The sequence below is a fragment of the Electrophorus electricus genome, chromosome 5, assembly GCF_041902795.1.
Source record: "Electrophorus electricus isolate QZ-2024a chromosome 5, ASM4190279v1, whole genome shotgun sequence".
Classification (NCBI taxonomy): Eukaryota; Metazoa; Chordata; class Actinopteri; order Gymnotiformes; family Gymnotidae; genus Electrophorus; species Electrophorus electricus.
In genome coordinates, this window is record NC_137501.1 from 26,882,897 (window position 1) to 26,901,704 (window position 18,808).

At 38.0% G+C, this 18,808-nt stretch overlaps 2 long non-coding RNA genes across 2 annotated transcripts; both read right to left on the reverse strand.

Moving 5' to 3' along the window:
* Positions 1-6,279: 6,279 nt before the first annotated feature.
* On the reverse strand, positions 6,280-7,212 carry LOC145657841 (uncharacterized). The gene is made up of 3 exons (XR_014123715.1): positions 7,129-7,212; positions 6,748-6,791; positions 6,280-6,641 (listed from the first exon to the last, which is right to left on the reverse strand). It is a non-coding gene; the product is annotated as an uncharacterized LOC145657841 (long non-coding RNA).
* Positions 7,213-9,383: 2,171 nt separating this feature from the next.
* On the reverse strand, positions 9,384-11,023 carry LOC145657993 (uncharacterized). The gene is made up of 3 exons (XR_014123919.1): positions 10,935-11,023; positions 10,555-10,598; positions 9,384-10,448 (listed from the first exon to the last, which is right to left on the reverse strand). It is a non-coding gene; the product is annotated as an uncharacterized LOC145657993 (long non-coding RNA).
* Positions 11,024-18,808: the final 7,785 nt, after the last annotated feature.

Genomic DNA, 18,808 nt, shown 5'->3' on the forward strand with positions numbered 1-18,808 from the left:
CGCCTTCTGGACTATGGTAGCAGCTGCATGCCTATGTTCGTGATCCTGGGTGTTACGGTTCCCTCTGAGGAGTAAGCGAGGGCTCCTCTAAATTCCTTTTGATTCAACTTCTAGCTGGTTTTTGTTTCCCTTCTGCCTTTGTTTACATTCAGCATGTGCTTACTGTTTCCGCCTCTCCTGTCAATCAGGTCTTCGCCCATCCTATCTAGTCTGCCCCATGCATGTGTCTCCACACAGGTTACCATCCTTAGAGTTACTGGCTCTGCCCCATTCATTATCACTCTTCATTCTTATCAGATGTTCCCTACTGTATTCCCAATTATCCTGTGGATCTAAAACCCCATGTTTCTCAGTGCATTTGTGTAGCTTTCTGGTTGTGTTTGTTTAGTTTGGCATTTTGCTTTAGCCTTCATGATAATGGAGGGCATAGGACTCTAAGAATATTTTAACCAGCCTATTTTTAATCAGTGTCATGACTGACTTTCCTAACACTGATGATGAAGGTCCTGTTTTAAATCACCTCTTTATACCAGGGGGCCATCTAAAGATTTCCCACAGCAGTAGTGCAACAAAAATGCAGTAGACCCCTATAATGAGAGCATAACTGAAATATACTTTCTTTTGAAAACATAAATGGAAATATTTTTATTTGTTGGTCTGGTGTAGTCATGACACTTGAGTTCACCTAAGTTCAAGGAAAGAATTATTCGAAAAACCAACAAAGGTGGGACACAGTCTGAGTCATCTGCTGTCTGAAAGGGTGGCAAGATGCGTGCAGATCAGCGCTGTGAGCCCGGCCCTTGCTAACGTCACTCAGAGCTGTGCAGGTCAGCATTGTGAGCCCGGCCCTTGCTAACGTTATTCAGAGCTGTGCAGGTCAGCACTGCGAGCCGCACCCTCACTAATGTCACTCAGGAATCCAGGCCATTGAATTGGATTCACTTTCTTTTTCAGCTTGTGCATGTGACATTAATACATAAAGATGTCTGACATGTTCTGAAAACTCTCACCAAATCTTAGGCGACTGTTTTGACTGAATGAATATTTCTTGCTTTACAGGATGACTCACAGCAGCAGAAAGACACTGTATCACAGTTTCTTTTCCCCCTCTTGACTCAGTAATGCACCTTCTTTCAAATTTAACAAACAAATCTTACATAGTGCAGCTTTAATCAAAGTAGCTATATTGCCATTTGAGGATGCAAAATGTTTTGTGCATAGGCCACACATGATATGAATTGCATGTTGGCTAAGTTGTTGAACGGTATTCTCCCCATCCCACACATCATGTGGTACGGCCGGCCACGTACTGGGGGATTGTCTGTTGTCAGTTCTCTGTGGCGTCCCCTTTATTTCTAGCCCCCTTTGTTCTCATACACCTGTACCTTGTTAAACAGGTCGCTTATGTATGAACACAAACCCTTGCGTTTGTAGTTTGTCGCTCATTGTTCACGTGTGTGATTATGCTCACCGACAAAGACATGGTGACTTAAAATGATCTGTACTTTATTTGTTAAATATATGATTTTGACGATGAACAGATATCGTTGCCATTCATACAGAAATTCAAATGATATGCTTCTGCCACTGTATGTTCATAACAGGGCTTTAAGTGATGACATTTCAAGAGTTCAACACAGACACCTAGAAAATGTATTTGGGGTTTGTTTGTATATTGGGAGTTTTCATCATGTCATTTAGTTTTTCTTTTGTCTGTTATTAAATTTTATAAAAAATTAAATGTATAAAATTGTAAAATAAATGTCTAAAATATATAAAATTTTGTACCCGTATCCTTATCTTTATATTAATCAAGTTACTTATTATTTTATATCATAGATTATTATTTGCATATGATTTTATCAGCTTTTCAGTATTTTTTCATTATCTCCATTTATGTAAACCTAGGCAACTCAGTCATACACTTCTTCAGGCATACTCATTTAGCTGAATATTCTCCACAAAGGGGCGCTATTAGCACTGACATGGTGCACTGTGTAAAGGTGGCGCTTTTGCATCAGTGACCTTGCAGGTGTTTTTGTTTTGTTTTATTTTTTTATTATTCTTTTTCTTTTGTATTGTAAAATTTATTATTTTATTTTTTTATTTGATATATTTAAGTTATCAAATTTTGAGCTGCAACTTTCTTCCCCATGCATACTTTAAAGTATATAGGGTGCATAAATTTCACATATGTTCACTGAAAATATGCTTTTGCCTTGGCTGCGTGTGCTCATTTTTGCTGACAAATAACCATGCATGGTTTTTGAGTATGTTTGTAGAGTATGTTCGGCATTTTAGCACACCACTGACCTTTTAAGTAAAACTCATAGCTTGAAAAACTGGAGAGACAATGTGAGAAAATAATTCTTGTTACATTTCTTACATTAAAGTTTTCATAACAAGCACATGTAGACTTAAAAACTAAACATTTACATTGTCTCACCTAAAATAGGTTCACTCACATTTGTTCCACATGTGCCTGAATGTGATCAGTCATGCTATGAGTGGAGTATTTTTTCAAGATTTAGAGTGTTTGTGTAACTTGACTTATTAGGACATTTTGAATGATACTTTAGTGAGTAGAGGATACAAGAGCAATTAGGGACTTTCTGCCTTTGTAAATGCAGCTGTGTCAGGTGAAATGCCATCATACGTGATAAGTCATGGGAAAAAGCAAAACCCAGAGTGGTAGGAACAGAATTTTAGTGAAGTGTCGAGCAACTACTCTGACTGTGTCATACACACAAGCTGCTTCCTTTTACCTGAAAAGGCTCAGTCGCCTAAGAAACAAGAGCTCAAATAACTGTCATCTAGACAACAGTTCTTGTTTTGATGATTACCAAAAAAACTCCCAGGTGGTTTATGTTAAAAATGGGGGAAGACCACTAACATCAACATGATGTGCTAGTTGCTTTAGAACAAAGGCTGTACCTATCACAGAACATGTTATGCATCATAACATGGGACTGATCATTTAAGATGCAATTTTTTCGGCCAAAAGTATAAATGTTTCGCCCATGCATACTTCACAGTGTTTATGGTTTTGGAATTTCACATATGTTCACTTGCCTTGGATATGTTTGTTAGGTTACATTCCAACAAATGACTCAGATGTCTGTTATTTGGCAAATGACTCTATTATGTTTTTTTTTTAGTGAAATATAGAACATGCATTATTTTCATTGTTTACCAGTCCCAGATGGCAGTCCCTGACAAATTTAACGTTGAAGAGTCAATGTAAAAAGATTAGACCTGTTCTGGAAGAGATTACATGATCACATTATGGTTTTAGAAGTCGGCACTAGGCAGCAAACAAACAAATAAACAAACAAAAACTTAAAAACTTTAAAACACATGCAGTACATTTAATATCCTTACTATTAGGAAATCCCACAGAGTGGCTTGAAAAAATAAGAAAGCCAGCTAGTGAATTAGATCTGATTTACCTTTGCTTTGAATCCCTACTACTTCTATGCTGTGTGGCAGCATTTCACAAATTACAGTGTTGAAAAGAGGTTTTATGAGATTAGTGAAGGGGTCTATGGGATTAGTGATGAGGTTTTATGGGATTAGTGAAGGGGTGTATGGGATTAGCGATGAGGTTTTATGGGATTAGTGAAAGGGTCTATGGGATTAGTGATGAAGTACTAAGAGCTTTTTTACAGACCATGGAACCTGCTCTGATGTCACTGGTCTACTGAGGTTACTATGTTAATATTACTTATGTCTTATGAATGCTGAAGTTCATGGTTTGTTAATTAATGATGTATATAATGTTAGGGAAACGTTAATGCATCTATTTTATTGCATTTTCCATGCTGAACTACGTTTGTCTAGTAGGAAACCTATAGGCGTCGTTAAGCCTGTTTTAGGAGTGCTTTAGCGCCCCCTAAAATGTTCTTTAGTACCCCCAGATAAGCGTGCATTATTTGTTTAAATATTTCTCATTCATTCTATCTTATTCAACAGTGCCATCTAGTCTCTAAATTCACATTTTACCGAGATGTAGGGGCACTAGGACCTGAAACCCGAACCATAATTTGAGTCTGAAAAAATGTACTTTGGGTGAGCTGTGACACCTTTGCCGATCGTCCAGCATGGCTTTGCTAAAATCTCAGTCAGAGATTCTCTGTCTCATGAAGCAGAGAATGTCTGTGTCAGAGAATGTTGCTGGACTGTTTAACCCCAACATAAACATAAAAAAAACATTATTTGTGTTACATTTTTACTTTCTCGTGATTTTTTTTTCCTCACAAATGAGAAGAAAAGCAGCACATAGCAGTAAATGTACATAGTTTGAACAAGGAGCCTCGAAATTTTATGCAAATGAGAACAGGTGTGGCCAAAGGTTTTGAGACTAGCACAAATTTTGGTTTTAACTAAGTTTGCTACTTTATTTTGGCAATCTGCATTAACTAGATTGTGAAGAGTGATCAGATGAATAGCAATTAATTGCAAAGTCATTCTTTGCCATGAAAATTCAATTAATCACAAGAAATTACTGCATTCCAGCCATTGCATTTCAGTGCTACCATAGCAACAACTGGCAATGCAAACAGGTATGTGATTAATGCAATTAGTATTGAAGTACCCTGCCAGTGAGAATGACAAATCCTTAATTCTGATAGTATGAACAAACCGATCAGCAAGCCTTTTCTTGGTTTCTCCAATGTAAAGCTGATTATATCTCTTGCAAACGATACAAAACTTGTGTATCAGCAGGAATAATCCACAAAGTGGGACGTGTAATGATAATTGATCCTTTTATGCCAGTTAGTGGCTGTGTTAATGAATGTACATGTCACACATTTAGAGCAGTTGCAGGCTACTGTACAAGTTATTACCTGAATGGTTATTAAACATTATTAACTATTCTAAAGTTATTACCCATTCAGATAATAACTGATAATAACCACTCTAGAAGTGCTACATGTCCTGTTTCTCTCTCTCTCTCTCTCTCTCTCTCTCTCTCTCTGTGTATATATATATATATATATATATATATAAATTTTGCTGCTTCAGTTTTTAGGATTGTGAAGAATGATCAGATGAATTGAAATTAATTGCAAAGGAATGGTATCAAAACATCCTCCAAGAGCAACTTCCAGTGATCCAGGAGCATTTTGGTGAGGAACAGTGCTTTTTCCAGCATGACGGAGCAACATTTCACAAGGCAAAAGTGATAACCAAAAGAAGGGACAACACTGTAAATATTAAGTCAATGTAACAAACTCCAAGACACAGGTAAGTGAGGATCCAAGTGCAAGAGTTAATTGATACTAGCAGGAATGAGTGCGAGGTAGATAGGTAAGGGTAGTGGTCAGCGCTGGGGAGTTCGGACGAACTTCTGACAAAAGGATCTAAAAAAAACGGTCAGTCTCAAAACCTTTGGCCACAACTGTACATTAAAAAAAAAAAAATGAAATACTGTTACTTCACACAGCATAAGAACATCATAAAAGTATTATTGTAATCAGGTACTTGGCCACTTCAATGACTGTGTTACTCAGGAAAGTACGTTTAAATGTATCCCAACTATGTTTGACGTATACACAAAGAGTACTATGGAGAACTTATTTATGAAGAAATTTATTGGACTTTATAGTAGTATTTCTCTCTATTATAAAATTGATCAATAGTCAGAACACTTTCATATAACAGAAAAAACTGTTAATAAAACATACTTGGAAAATAAACGAAAGTAAATGCAATGGAACAAGCATTTTTAGTGTATTACTTAAAGTTGATGCATGTTGCATTGTTTGTTACACAGCCCGCTGTGTGATAAATAAATATAATAAATCTCCAGAGATCAATTTAAAAGTGCTAACATTAAAACTATATACAGTGTTTTGTACATTACATACATAATACATTGCACAGTTTAAATAAACTTAATAAATGTATGTACTTAGAAAACAACTTCATATATCTTCAAATAATCTTGTACAGTGCTTCAGAGCTCAATGAAAAAAGATAATGCAGCAATAAACAAATGATTGTATGAATGAATGTTATGACCATGTTGGTTAGCATTTGATGGGTAAGCACATACCAACATAGCTAATTGCTCAGTAGATGTGAAATAATGGCAAGACACATAGTGATTATAACACTCGTCCGACAGGCTATTTCACATGAATTTGCCATCTGATTTACATGATCCATAGCTATAACAGTAGTAGTGGCGGCAGCAGGAGGATCTGTGGTTGTTGTGGCAACAGACGCCACAGCTGCAGCTGTCAAAGCAGGAGTTGGAACAGCCGTAGACAGAACTATTGTGGAGTTAGCCACAGCAAAATTGATGGGCATCAAAGTTGCAGTTTTGAAAGATGCAGCATCAGTTATAAATGTAACTGTTATGTCAGCAGCAGGAGTCCTTGTGGATACTGTATTTGGAATTGAGAAATCCATTGGAGTAGAGTCAGAAGCAGCAGGTGGAGGTGCTGCAGAATTATTTGCACTGCCTGTGAACGCGGCTTGAGCAGGCGTCTTTTGAGCAGTTTTTACAGAGGCCGTATTGACGAAACCAGTCGTTGTCATCGTTGTTGACATGTCTGTTCTCACAGATGCTGCAGCATTTGATGTTATTGGAGCTTGACTAATAGGCTGCCCAGCCATAGTTTTGATTTGAGCTCCTGATGATGAATATAACATTTTGATTATTAAATCAATGAGTTATCTTAATGGACTAAAGATCAATATTTTGTTTTATCCTGCTGACGTTTATGCAATTTCACTTACCAATTAGGAGAAAAATCATGATCATCCTTATTTCTTTCATTGGCCTGAAAAAAGAGGTTGAGAAGCAGCATTCAGACATGTTCCAGTCTCATTGCCTACAGGTATGAAATCATTTAACTGGAAATTAACTATGTTTTTCTAAGCCAAATGTTACACATCATAGAGTGTAATAAGATTACTGTTTAAATATGTTGCAGAAACATTCACTTCTAAATATCAAATATTTAATATTCAAATGTCATGGCACTGGTAAACTGTATAAATCATTATTTTTCACTTTGAAAGTTGAGCTCAATCATGTTCAATCTATGACCCATTTTAATTTTTTTTCAAATTATTTAATCATACTACTTTTAAATGTATTGCAAAAGATTGACTCACCACTCCATGCAAGTAAAACTATGAAAACTCAAGTCAAAATGCTTTTGTCTTTGGAAATGCGTGATGGTAGTTTGTAGCTTGCTGCTGTTTAAGCTCTCATTGACAGGTTTTAAAACTGCCTTCTTATATTCAGGAGACAAAAATGTTAGCCAACGAAACCCTGCCCCTGTTTTGCCTCACTTGCGTTTATCAGTGGTCATCGTTGTCACTGTCTCTCTATTGCGTACAAACTTGCGTGTTATGGGAGTGGCTAGATCAAGAGCAAAGGAGCCGTTCTGTCACTCAAAGGAAGAAAATGACGAAAGTAGCACAACTGCTTGTTACGTGATATTTCATACACTTTTAGTTTCATACCTATACCCATCTTCATACACCCTGGAAGCTAAGTTTAAATGACTTTTTAAAGAATATATTTCTGTAGCTGTTACTACATTATGGGTTCATGATCTTCATTTGGTGTAAGTTTTGTTTTGTTTTTTTACTGGAAAAAAATGTTACCCTGCAAGATTTATGGTTATTAGTGTCACACCCTGGCTGCTATCCAGCCAGCCCCATTATTCGACGCACACCTTTCATGACACTCCTTTACTCCTGCTGTCTCAGTCATCATTTTATTAGTTACCCTACTCACCTGACCTTTGTTTAGCCCCCACAAGTGCCCGAGTCCAGTGCTTCACATTCACGAACTTGAAAGCCAAGAGTTAAGACTCTTGCGCTACTGAACGTCGTCTATTTTGCTGTTTGTGACAATAAAGCCTTGTTTTCTCCATGCTTGTGCAACACTTTTGAAACAAGAACATCAGTTAGAGTTATGATAAATGTTTAAACAGACTGGTTGCTTTAAAAGTTTGGGGGTGCTTGAAGTTTTCTTCTGTTAATCGTGGTTACCTCCAAGGCAACACATGCAGTCATCATTGCATGGCATCAAAGGAGCTTCACAGGCAAGGACATTGCTGCCTTTAAGATAGCACCTAAATCAACCATTTATCGAATCATCAAGAACTTCAAGGAGAGAGGTTCAATTGCAGTGAAGAAGGTTTCAGGGTGATCAAGAAAGTCAAGCAAGTGCCAAGACCGTCTCCTAAGGAGGATGCAGCTACGGGATCAGGTCACCACTAGTGCTGAGCTTGCTCAGAAATGGCAGAAGGCAGGTGTGAGTGCATCTGCATGCACTGTGAAGCAAAGGCTTTTGGAGGATGGCTTGGTGTCAAGAAGAGCAGCAAAGAAGCCACTTCTCTCCAAGAAAAACATCAAGAACTGACTGACATTCTGCAGGAAGTATAGGGATTGGACTGCCGAGGAATGGGGTAAAGTTATTTTCTCCAATGAAGCCCCCCTCAGACTGTTTGGGACATCTGGAGAAATGATTGTCCTGAGAAGAAAAGGTGAGCACTACCATGAGTTCTGTGAGGCATCATGCCAGCAGTGAGGCATCCTGAGACCATTCACGTGTGGGGTTGCTTCTCATCCAAGGGAGTGGGTTTGCTCAAAACTTTGCATAAGAACACTTCCATGAATAAGGAATGGTATCAAAACATCCTCCAAGAGCAACTTCCAGTGATCCAGGAGCATTTTGGTGAACAACAATGCTTTTTCCAGCATGATTGAGCAACATTTCACAAGGCAAAAGTGATAACCAAGTGGCTCGGTGAACAAAATATTGAAAATTTGGGTCAATGGCCAGGAAACTCTCTAGATCTTAATCCCATTGAGAACCTGTGCTCAATCCTCAAAAAGAGGCTGGACAAACAAAAGCACAGTAACTCTGATCAACTCCAAGCACTGATTAGGCAAGAATAGGTTGCCATCAGTCAAGATTTTCCCAGAAGCTGATATCCAGCATGCCAAGGCAAATTGCAGAAGTCTTAAAAAAAGAAGGGACAACACTGTAAATATTAAGTCAATGTAACAAACTCCAAGACACAGGTAAGTGAGGATCCAAGTGCAAGAGTTAATTGATACTAGCAGGAATGAGTGCGAGGTAGATAGGTAAGGGTAGTGGTCAGCGCTGGGGGGTTCGGACGAACTTCTGACAAAAGGATCTAAAAAAAATGGTCAGTCTCAAAACCTTTGGCCACAACTGTACATTAAAAAAAAAAAAATGAAATACTGTTACTTCACACAGCATAAGAACATCATAAAAGTATTATTGTAATCAGGTACTTGGCCACTTCAATGACTGTGTTACTCAGGAAAGTACGTTTAAATGTATCCCAACTATGTTTGACATATACACAAACAGTACTATGGAGAACTTATTTATGAAGAAATTTATTGGACTTTATAGTAGTATTTCTCTCTATTATAAAATTGATCAATAGTCAGAACACTTTCATATAACAGAAAAAACTGTTAATAAAACATACTTGGAAAATAAACGAAAGTAAATGCAATGGAACAAGCATTTTTAGTGTATTACTTAAAGTTGATGCATGTTGCATTGTTTGTTACACAGCCCGCTGTGTGATAAATAAATATAATAAATCTCCAGAGATCAATTTAAAAGTGCTAACATTAAAACTATATACAGTGTTTTGTACATTACATACATAATACATTGCACAGTTTAAATAAACTTAATAAATGTATGTACTTAGAAAACAACTTCATATATCTTCAAATAATCTTGTACAGTGCCTCAGAGCTCAATGAAAAAAGATAATGCAGCAATAAACAAATGATTGTATGAATGAATGTTATGACCATGTTGGTTAGCATTTGATGGGTAAGCACATACCAACATAGCTAATTGCTCAGTAGATGTGAAATAATGGCAAGACACATAGTGATTATAGCACTCGTCCGACAGGCTATTTCACATGAATTTGCCATCTGATTTACATGATCCATAGCTATAACAGTAGTAGTGGCGGCAGCAGGAGGATCTGTGGTTGTTGTGGCAACAGACGCCACAGCTGCAGCTGTCAAAGCAGGAGTTGCAACAGCCGTAGACAGAACTATTGTGGAGTTAGCCACAGCAAAATTGATGGGCATCAAAGTTGCAGTTTTGAAAGATGCAGCATCAGTTATAAATGTAACTGTTATGTCAGCAGCAGGAGTCCTTGTGGATACTGTATTTGGAATTGAGAAATCCATTGGAGTAGAGTCAGAAGCAGCAGGTGGAGGTGCTGCAGAATTATTTGCACTGCCTGTGAACGCGGCTTGAGCAGGCGTCTTTTGAGCAGTTTTTACAGAGGCCGTATTGACGAAACCAGTCGTTGTCATCGTTGTTGACATGTCTGTTCTCACAGATGCTGCAGCATTTGATGTTGTTGGAGCTTGACTAATAGGCTGCCCAGCCATAGTTTTGATTTGAGCTCCTGATGATGAATATAACATTTTGATTATTAAATCAATGAGTTATCTTAATGGACTAAAGATCAATATTTTGTTTTATCCTGCTGACGTTTATGCAATTTCACTTACCAATTAGGAGAAAAATCATGATCATCCTTATTTCTTTCATTGGCCTGAAAAAAGAGGTTGAGAAGCAGCATTCAGACATGTTCCAGTCTCATTGTCTACAGGTATGAAATCATTTAACTGGAAATTAACTGTTTTTCTAAGCCAAATGTTACACATCATAGATTGTAATACGATTACTGTTTAAATATGTTGCAGAAACATTCACTGCTAAATATCAAATATTTAATATTCAAATGTCATGGCACTGGTAAACTGTATAAATCATTATTTTTCACTTTGAAAGTTGAGCTCAATCATTTTCAATCTATGACCCATTTAAAAAAAATTTTCAAATTATTTAATCATACTACTTTTAAATGTATTGCAAAAGATTTACTCACCACTCCATGCAAGTAAAACTTTGAAAACTCAAGTCAAAATGCTTTTGTCTTTGGAAATGCGTGATGGTAGTATGTAGCTTGCTGCTGTTTAAGCTCTCATTGACAGGTTTTAAAACTGCCTTCTTATATTCAGGAGACAAAAATGTTAGCCAACGAAACCCTGCCCATGTTTTGCCTCACTTGCGTTTATCAGTGGTCATCGTTGTCACTGTCTCTCTATTGCGTACAAACTTGCGTGTTATGGGAGTGGCTAGATCAAGAGCAAAGGAGCCGTTCTGTCACTCAAAGGAAGAAAATGACGAAAGTAGCACAACTGCATGTTACGTGATATTTCATACACTTTTAGTTTCATACCTATACCCATCTGCATACACACTGGAAGCTAAGTTTAAATGACTTTTTAAAGAATATATTTCTGTAGCTGTTACTACATTATGGGTTCATGATCTTTATTTGGTGTAAGTTTTGTTTTGTTTTTTTACTGGAAAAAAATGTTACCCTGCAAGATTTATGGTTATTAGTGTCACACCCTGGCTGCTATCCAGCCAGCCCCATTATTCGACGCACACCTTTCATGACACTCCTTTACTCCTGCTGTCTCAGACACCATTTTATTAGTTACCCTACTCACCTGAACTTTGTTTAGCCCCCACAAGTGCCCGAGTCCAGTGCTTCACATTCATGAACTTGAAAGCCAAGAGTTAAGACTCTTGCGCTACTGAACGTCGTCTATTTTGCTGTTTGTGACAATAAAGCCTTGTTTTCTCCATGCTTGTGCAACACTTTTGAAACAAGAACATCAGTTAGAGTTATGATAAATGTTTAAACAGACTGGTTGCTTTAAAAGTTTGGGGGTGCTTGAAGTTTTCTTCTGTTAATCGTGGTTACCTCCAAGGCAACACATGCAGTCATCATTGCATTGCATCAAAGGAGCTTCACAGGCAAGGACATTGCTGCCTTTAAGATAGCACCTAAATCAACCATTTATCGAATCATCAAGAACTTCAAGGAGAGAGGTTCAGTTGCAGTGAAGAAGGTTTCAGGGTGATCAAGAAAGTCAAGCAAGTGCCAAGAACGTCTCCTAAGGAGGATGCAGCTACGGGATCAGGTCACCACTAGTGCTGAGCCTGCTCAGAAATGGCAGAAGGCAGGTGCGAGTGCATCTGCATGCACTGTGACACAAAGGCTTTTGGAGGATGGCTTGGTGTCAAGAAGAGCAGCAAAGAAGCCACTTCTCTCCAAGAAAAACATCAAGAACAGACTGGCATTCTGCAGGAAGTATAGGGATTGGACTGCCGAGGAATGGGGTAAATTTATTTTCTCTAATGAAGCCCCCCTCAGACTGTTTGGGACATCTGGACAAATGATTGTCCTGAGAAGAAAAGGTGAGCACTACCATGAGTTCTGTGAGGCATCATGCCAGCAGTGATGCATCCTGAGACCATTCACGTGTGAGGTTGCTTCTCATCCAAGGGAGTGGGTTTGCTCAAAACTTTGCATAAGAACACTTCCATGAATAAGGAATGGTATCAAAACATCCTCCAAGAGCAACTTCCAGTGATCCAGGAGCATTTTGGTGAGCAACAATGCTTTTTCCAGCATGATTGAGCAACATTTCACAAGGCAAAAGTGATAACCAAGTGGCTCGGTGAGCAAAATATCGAAATTTTGGGTCTATGGCCAGGAAACTCCACAGATCTTAATCCCATTGAGAACCTGTGCTCAATCCTCAAAAAGAGGCTGGACAAACAAAAGCACAGTAACTCTGATCAACTCCAAGCACTGATTAGGCAAGAATGGGTTGCCATCAGTCAAGATTTTCCCAGAAGCTGATATCCAGCATGCCAAGGCAAATTGCAGAAGTCTTAAAAAAAGAAGGGACAACACTGTAAATATTAAGTCAATGTAACAAACTCCAAGACACAGGTAAGTGAGGATCCAAGTGCAAGAGTTAATTGATACTAGCAGGAATGTGTGCGAGGTAGAGAGGTAAGGGTATTGTTCAGCGCTGGGGGGTTCGGACGAACTTCTGACAAAAGGATCTAAAAAAAATGGTCAGTTTTGTAGATAAATAAGCACTACATAGGTGTTTTGGTCCTAAAAATAATTTCTTTATAGAAATGGCAATGTGGTTTGATTTGGTAGCTCATTAGGACAGAGGGGTTTTTGTTTCACTTTGCAGTTTGAAAATCCCTCATCTTTCCATGGTTGTCGGTGTAGATTCACTGTCATAATCTAAATCTTACAAAGCGGATGTTTGATTTTGCCTAACATCACCACACTTTAATAACGAACCCGCACCCACTGGTTGCATCATTAGGTGTCTTATAGATGCATTCAGTAAGTGTAGCCCATCCTGAAGCCCATTTATTGGCCTGTGCAATTTGAGAGCCACCCTCTGCCTGCATGACTATAGCTGACTCAATGTTATCTTGGGCAGGGACCATTCTTTTCACAGCATTAATACCAACAGGGCAATGGCATGGTGGTAGGTGTTTAATTCTTTATTCAGTGCACCAAGTTCCACCTCATTTACTAGTCCATGGTGTAGTTATTCCACATACCATTTCACTATCAGTTACCAGTCTTTCATCATCACAATGTTTTTGCGACCTCATTGCCTGGACAGGGGCGTAACATGAGCTGATGCACATCTAACAGGCACAGCAGTGCTTTTGCACATTTAGTGTCACTGAGGGGTTGCAAGGGGTATAACACTCCCCAAAAAACCCAAGGTAGGTGTTTTTAATAAAACAGCTGGTGAGTGTACAATCTAGGTCTATTATAAGCATCTTTTAAAATATTTTAGACCTCTAGAAGTTGTGGGGAGTTGCATAGTTAAGAGTTCCATGCAACTGCACAGATTTTCAGTTTATCTAAGCCTTTTGGTAGAAACCCCTACAGTTCTAACAGTTTGGTTAGAACACACAAATGTGAGTGACTAGTGTGGAAGAATTAGCCTTCCCAGAAATCAATGCAACAAATGTTTAGTTGTCTTCCATCTGAGGAAGAGGGGAATTATAGGGAATTATAAACAGTAAGTATACAGCAAACCCAAGAGAAATAACATGTTCTGAATAAAGATATCTCCCAAAACCCAACCAGGGACCATAGATTAATACTGAACTTCTGTGCTCTGTTCATTGCAATATATGTTTTAATACTCGTACACATCAACTTTTTCTAACTTTGCATGGATGTACTGAAATAGGTTTGTTGAAATGCACTTTGCATACATACATTTAGAGTGATGCTCCTGAGTTCATCATTACTTAAATATAGCAATTAATTTAATTCATGCAAATTTTATAGGTAGCCTATGCATTTCAAGAAGTGTTTTTAGCTTTCTCTCTTTCAGTATCTTGGAATACAGTACTACACAGCTACCTAAATAAGAGCATGAGTCAGCATTTTATGAAACCTTCCTTTACACTAAATATCTGCAGTGTAGGAACCCCTTGGTTTTTCCCTCACACATCTCCAGTGGTTAACAATGTTGATGATAACAGGATATGGTTAACCCTGAAGAGCATCAGCACCACTAGGAAACCACTAGCTTAAGGGAAATCAAGAGCTGACCTATGGGAAGGCAAGCCTGTTCCATGGGACATTGGGGTGAAACACTCAACCTGCACAACCTTTATAACTCCCCTGTTGTTTCGATCTCTCTATATTAATTCCATCATTTATTTATTCTACAAAAGCATGTATTAGGTAACTGTAGACTTTCAGGATGGGGGTTTTTCATATATATATATTTTAAACTCCAGAAATAATAATGTAATGAAGTGAAAGAAAATCTAATGTAAATAATGTAATGGACTAATACACCAGTCTGTCTTTCCTTCAAATTTGCACCCAGTAGTGGTTTCTGTTTATTTGTTTGTACACAAATCAGTCTCCACATTTAAATCCAAACAGATACAAAATAAGTATGTTTATCAAGAGGTTGTTTCTTCTTTATTTTATCCCCCCCCCCCCCCCCAGTTAGGTGGGTTTTTTTGTGCGAATTCTCCTGTGTCTGGACAGATTCCATTACATGTTTTTGATGGTTCCACTGGCACTAAGGTAGATATGACAAAAAATATGGCAGCAAACTTTGTATATACTGCACCCCATGTACCCTAAATAAACCATCTGTATCATTTGAAAAATTGAAAAAAAAATCTGTTTTGGTCCACATTATAAATGCTGGAAATATCGGTCATCACCTGATCAACAAACTTGGGAGTCCTTTGTGTTTAATGTGGGTTAACTGACTTTGTTTTAATTTAGTTTTAATTTACTTCTCTTACTGCCTTGTAAAGAGCTTTAGAGGACCTAAAACAGAGATTCTACATGGAGTTCACATGGAGAAAATATATTCTGGTGGAGCAAGTCATTTTTTCATGCTGTTTTAAAATCTGATTTAAAAAAAAAAATTATATATATGCGCATGTTAAAATATGTGATCTTTGCTGGATTGCTTGTGAAAACAGGTTTTACTTATGAGATGTGGAGTGATCTGGAAACCCTGAGTGCCTTCTGCATTCTGGTCACTAGATGGAGATGTAAGACAGAAAATATCTTATTCAAGGTATACTTGCATACCAATGTTCACAGAGTTTCAGAACAAACTAACAAACAAAACAAACTGATCGAAAGAGGTAAAACACAAATAAAAATGGAAAGAAAGCAGCAGACTTCTCTTCATCAAAATCCTTGTTATTACAGCATCATTAATGCCCAAGTTGACTTCATTATTGCAATTTGGCAAGACTGTGACTTCATTTATTGTTTTTCTGATGAAGGCTGTGGAGGATGAGAATCATTATGATTTAAACCTTATTAAATACTGAAGTCATTTTATATGTGAAGGTGGCTGCTTCATTAATTTTGATTTTAAAAAAAATTTAAATAAAGGAATGTGATTTTGATTTTCTTTATCTTACTCTGTTAAATGTTTCACCCTTTTTAAGTGATGGTTCATCTTCACAACAATTGTTAATCAGTCAGTCAGTCCATTTTAAAATAGTTTTAAATTCTTGAATGTTCAATATGATAACCTAATACGAGAGTTGTGGCATGTTTCCATGATGAAAATAACTGACATTACTCCCTGTGTGAACTGATTCTCATGACTAAGATACTCCTATTACAGCAAACATTTCTATTGTTATATGTTTTGTGATCTGTATCATTCATATTTTTGTAAAAAATGCTAAAAAAAGAAAGGGGTTGCTTTAAAATCACAATGACACACTGCTGTTTATTTTGCAGCAAAAACATGACGTTATGGGAGAAAAATGTGATCATTTCTACTACACTCTTGTCTGAGAATCTTGGGGACTTTGGCAGTGCCCTTAGCCATGTCTATCTTCTTCCACAACCATTTAAATATAGGAAGTGCTAAACTGAACTGAGGGTGTCACTTTTTTTTTTCTTATTAATGAAACAAGATGTTGGCTACTTAGATAGTAAGTAGCTGGTCAATGTGCCACATTTTATTGCTTTGGCTGTGTACTGTGAGGCGGGTTTAAAATGAAATACTGAAAACCGCAGAATATCAATGTAAATTTGAAGATAAACCTATATTTTGTGAGCCGTATTAGTACATTCTTTTTCAATAGTTTGTCTTTGCTCATATTCTGGCTGCTTAGTTGTTTCTTGTTTACCTATGTGTTATTGTGTTGTTGTAAAGGTCTAATGTTCATTCTAGTTGTAACATTTGAATATGGGATCTTACATTTACATTTACGCCATTTAGCAGACACTCTTATCCAGAGCGATTTACAAAATCTTGTACTATTATCTCTCAAAATTAAGCACAAATATCAATAAAGTAGACAATCTTGTAGCTGAGATATGAATCAGTTAAATTCAGAATGGCAAAACTACAACAGTTTTTATCTTAGTGTTCTATGAATTTAAATTGAGATGATTAGTGGCTTGTTGTGTGTACATATGTATTATATATGAGTGCATATGCAGATCTTTAAAAAACACTAGGACAATTGCATTGTGAGGTTTCTGAGGGAGTGATGAATCTGAATGCGTAAACTGTGCCTATTAGACATCACAGATAGCACTAGAAAAACACAGAGGGCATACATTAACACGCAAGTCCAATGGAAACACTATTATGATAAGGTGCAGACAAAGGAAATACTATAACACAATCTCAGCAATCACAACCTGGAACATACCGAGGCATTCTTTAGCATGTAATGAACGCTGACAAACAGCATAAAAACAATGAGAAGTAACCATAGCAACAGATCTGTACTGTTGGGAGAGAGGGACATCACGTGGTAGGTGGAGGACTCCTTGTTGCTAATGTGACACTTATGACACTCAGATTAGAACTATGCAGAGTCTCAGCAGTGACGTGAGGATGCCGGCGGGGTGCACAAGTTTTTAATTTATGCTTGACAAAACAATAGCATTAATAAGAACTCCAATAAGAGTGTCTCTTCTAAAGTGAGCACAACGACATTCTTCCTGCGAGCAGTTCTTGTGCGCCTTCTGGACTATGGTAGCAGCTGCATGCCTATGTTCGTGATCCTGGGTGTTACGGTTCCCTCTGAGGAGTAAGCGAGGGCTCCTCTAAATTCCTTTTGATTCAACTTCTAGCTGGTTTTTGTTTCCCTTCTGCCTTTGTTTACATTCAGCATGTGCTTACTGTTTCCGCCTCTCCTGTCAATCAGGTCTTCGCCCATCCTATCTAGTCTGCCCCATGCATGTGTCTCCACACAGGTTACCATCCTTAGAGTTACTGGCTCTGCCCCATTCATTATCACTCTTCATTCTTATCAGATGTTCCCTACTGTATTCCCAATTATCCTGTGGATCTAAAACCCCATGTTTCTCAGTGCATTTGTGTAGCTTTCTGGTTGTGTTTGTTTAGTTTGGCATTTTGCTTTAGCCTTCATGATAATGGAGGGCATAGGACTCTAAGAATATTTTAACCAGCCTATTTTTAATCAGTGTCATGACTGACTTTCCTAACACTGATGATGAAGGTCCTGTTTTAAATCACCTCTTTATACCAGGGGGCCATCTAAAGATTTCCCACAGCAGTAGTGCAACAAAAATGCAGTAGACCCCTATAATGAGAGCATAACTGAAATATACTTTCTTTTGAAAACATAAATGGAAATATTTTTATTTGTTGGTCTGGTGTAGTCATGACACTTGAGTTCACCTAAGTTCAAGGAAAGAATTATTCGAAAAACCAACAAAGGTGGGACACAGTCTGAGTCATCTGCTGTCTGAAAGGGTGGCAAGATGCGTGCAGATCAGCGCTGTGAGCCCGGCCCTTGCTAACGTCACTCAGAGCTGTGCAGGTCAGCATTGTGAGCCCGGCCCTTGCTAACGTTATTCAGAGCTGTGCAGGTCAGCACTGCGAGCCGCACCCTCACTAATGTCACTCAGGAATCCAGGCCATTGAATTGGATTCACTTTCTTTTTCAGCTTGTGCATGTGACATTAATACATAAAGATGTCTGACATGTTCTGAAAACTCTCACCAAATCTTAGGCGACTGTTTTGACTGAATGAATATTTCTTGCTTTACAGGATGACTCACAGCAGCAGAAAGACACTGTATCACAGTTTCTTTTCCCCCTCTTGACTCAGTAATGCACCTTCTTTCAAATTTAACAAACAAATCTTACATAGTGCAGCTTTAATCAAAGTAGCTATATTGCCATTTGAGGATGCAAAATGTTTTGTGCATAGGCCACACATGATATGAATTGCATGTTGGCTAAGTTGTTGAACGGTATTCTCCCCATCCCACACATCATGTGGTACGGCCGGCCACGTACTGGGGGATTGTCTGTTGTCAGTTCTCTGTGGCGTCCCCTTTATTTCTAGCCCCCTTTGTTCTCATA